Source organism: Pteropus vampyrus, unplaced genomic scaffold, assembly GCF_000151845.1.
Source record: "Pteropus vampyrus isolate Shadow unplaced genomic scaffold, Pvam_2.0 Scaffold138, whole genome shotgun sequence".
Lineage (NCBI taxonomy): Eukaryota > Metazoa > Chordata > Mammalia > Chiroptera > Pteropodidae > Pteropus > Pteropus vampyrus.
The window spans coordinates 2,362,805-2,365,750 of NW_011888919.1; the positions used below are offsets into that span (position 1 = coordinate 2,362,805).

At 54.3% G+C, this 2,946-nt stretch overlaps 1 long non-coding RNA gene across 1 annotated transcript; it reads left to right on the forward strand.

Moving 5' to 3' along the window:
* The first annotated feature begins 6 nt into the window (after positions 1 to 6).
* Positions 7 to 777, forward strand: LOC111744640. The gene is made up of 2 exons (XR_002782264.1): positions 7 to 246; positions 475 to 777. It is a non-coding gene; the product is annotated as an uncharacterized LOC111744640 (long non-coding RNA).
* The last annotated feature ends 2,169 nt before the right edge of the window (positions 778 to 2,946 follow it).

Sequence of the window (2,946 nt, forward strand, 5' to 3'; positions counted from 1 at the left end):
TCTCTCCTTTCTTTGCTTGGTCTCTGCCCCTGGGCACATTCTCTGGCTCTGTCCAAATGCCCGGCTGGCCCCCTCTCTTGGTGTCAAGTACCTCCATGCTCTTCCTCCTCTGCCTACCAATTTCGGTCTCCACTTCTGTCTCGGGTCTTGCTCCTCCTCTGTTTCCAGGGCTGCCTGTCCATCCATCTCTGTTTGTCTCCCCAGGACCCGTGGAGGAAGAACCAGGCTACTTTCCCTGTGATTGAGGTCAAGGACATTCTCCCTGCTATTCCTGACCCAAACCCATGAATAAAGCACCTCGGGTGCAAGGACCCAAGGGGGTCCCACCTTGGGGTCGGTTGACTTGCTGGGGCTGCTGGAGGGGACACTGGCTGAAGGAGGGAGGCTGTGGCCTATCCCTGAGGCCCTAAATGGGGAAATGGTCACCATTACCCCACATACCCTCAAAAAACCCTCTTCGCTGTGCTGCTATAGACGACCTCCAGCTTTCAGTTCCAAGTGGAGGTGCCTGGGGACCGGGACAGCTGAGGCCCAGAGGAGCAGGGGACTGGGAGCCCAGAGTCCAGGATCCTGGGATGCCTCGGTTACCGCTGGTCGGTGGATCTGAAGGAACCAGGCCTGAGGCTGGGACGGGGCAGGAGGTGGCACCCCCTGGTGGGAAAGCAAGAGGATACCATTTTTCCAGAGCTGCAGAGAACGTGGGGACAGAGTGAACCGGGTGGCGCAGCTCACCAGTCTCTGCTCTTCTACTTTGTAATAAACGTTAAAGACGAAGAAGTTGCTGTTTCTTAATAAACATATCCACGTTCCAAACAGGCAGGGCATCCACTGGGGCCTTCTTACCCTGCTTTGTCTGAACCTGTTTCCCCATCTATAAAGCGAAGGCCTCCCCTAAGTGCCCTGCCAGGCCTGTGGGCTGGGGAGTCCTCGACAACTCCCTCCAACTCCCGCCCCAGATTTGAGGCTAAGAGCAAGGGCTTTGAATTCAAACAGATCCTGGCTCTGCCATCCTCTGGCTGTGTGATTTGGGGCAAGTGGTTTCACTTCTGTGCACATTTTACCTCACCTGTAAAATGGGGTCACCTCCCCATGGCACTGCCTGCCATGAAGATTAAAACAGAGTGGCACAGAGGGTCAGGCATTCGGTAAGAACCAAATACACGACATAATCATTTTTATTCTTGCTACTGACTTTCAGACAATGTGTGGCTGTCCTTTTTCTTTTTGTTATCTTTTTCCCCCTCTACTCATCTCCTCAGAACCCCATCTGGAGACCAGCAGGAACCCCGAACCATCCCACACAATCATTTCGCATCTGCTAGGACTCAGACAGGAAAAGGGGAGGGGACTGGCACATCCAGAGTCCCTACTGTATGCCCAACTCTGTGCCCCCTTTTTATAAATCACGACCACTCCCCTACCCCACTGTGCAGATTCAGAAACAGGTGTCAAGAGGAGCTGGGCCTGGAAGCTGGGAACTGAGGCTGCAGGGCCCAGATTAACACCCAGCCTGTCACACTGCTGAGCCCTCTTTGCCCTGCTAGAAGCGAGTCTAAGGCAGAGTGGCCTTGGGGCTCGAACCCAGGTCTCACTACCCACAGTGGCTTCATTCTACTTTGAGAGGCTGATTCATCCTCACTTCCCCCGATTTGTGGGGAATCCCAGGCTGCGAGTCATCCTCCTCTGCTGAGCTATCTTTGGACTTCCCTGCAAGTCCACAGGCAGCCTCACTCCTCGGTCCTGCTAAACTGGGGCCTGTACCGCCCACTGCCAGGCTGCCTTTCCTATGGCTTCCAACCCTAGGGAATGAAGGCGACAAGAACGAGACGAGACCTCTGAAGACATTTCTGACAGCCTCCCCCTGCAAGAAACCCTCCTGGAAGTGCTGCCAGGTCCCCTGCCAAACTCCTCCCTCCAGGACCGCTCTTTCTCCATCCACTGCCAGACCCCTTTGGCTGGCAAATGCCTTCCTAGTTTTCCTTTAGGTCTTGGCTTACATGTCCCCTCCTCCAGGAAGCCCTCTCTAAAGCTCCCATAGCCCATGAACTTGTCTCTAGCACAATATTTATTGGGCCAAGCACCATGCTAGGTCCTTTGTATAACCAATCTTAGAAAATCTCTACGAAAGGAGTCGAAGTGGGTACTGTTGGTCCCATTTTACAGATAAGGAAACTGAGGCCCAAAGCCACAACAGGAAGATGGGACAGCTGTGGTATGAACCAGGCGGCCCGGCTCCGGAGCCCCAGCACTTAGCCAACGGGCCTATTCAGATGCTTGGAGAGCACCAAACCATATTTTCATTTTTGTTCACTACTGTGTTCTCGATGTCACATACGGGGCCTCACTGAGTATCACTGAATGAAAACACTGAATACCTGAGGTGGCCTGAAGCCCCTCACCTTCTACAAGTTGGTTTCTGGCGAGACAAGGTAGGAACTAGTTAGAAAAGGCTTTTGGCTAAGAACATAAGGGAACACATGAGAAATCTCTGTTCTGAGTATCTCGGGTCTACCCCTGCCCACCTGTCCCCATTCTCCTCTCTGGGTGCAGGGCCTAACGCCCCCTCCCACCCCCCTCCCTTTTCTGGCAGTTTCTGCACGCCCTCACACAGCATCAGCACTTCTTGAAGGCCCCGTGCCAGGGGCTGGAGCTGCAGGCATGAGTCAGAGGGCTCTGTCCTCGAGGCGCTCAGTCTCATGGTGATTTCTGGCTACTTCCCTCCCCTACTTTTGTTTTGCCTCCACTCCCAGGAGAACCCTGAGTGGGAAATAGCGGGTCCAGAGACGGGTGGGGGCTTACCAGAGTTAGAGAGCCAGTCAGGAGCTAAAGCGGAAACCAAGCTCTAGCCTCGCCCCTTCCATGCACCACAGCCTCTGAGGACCTTTCTAGTGGTACCCAGACCAAATGGTCCTGCCCTTGTTCAAAACCCTTCCATGGCCCCCGCCT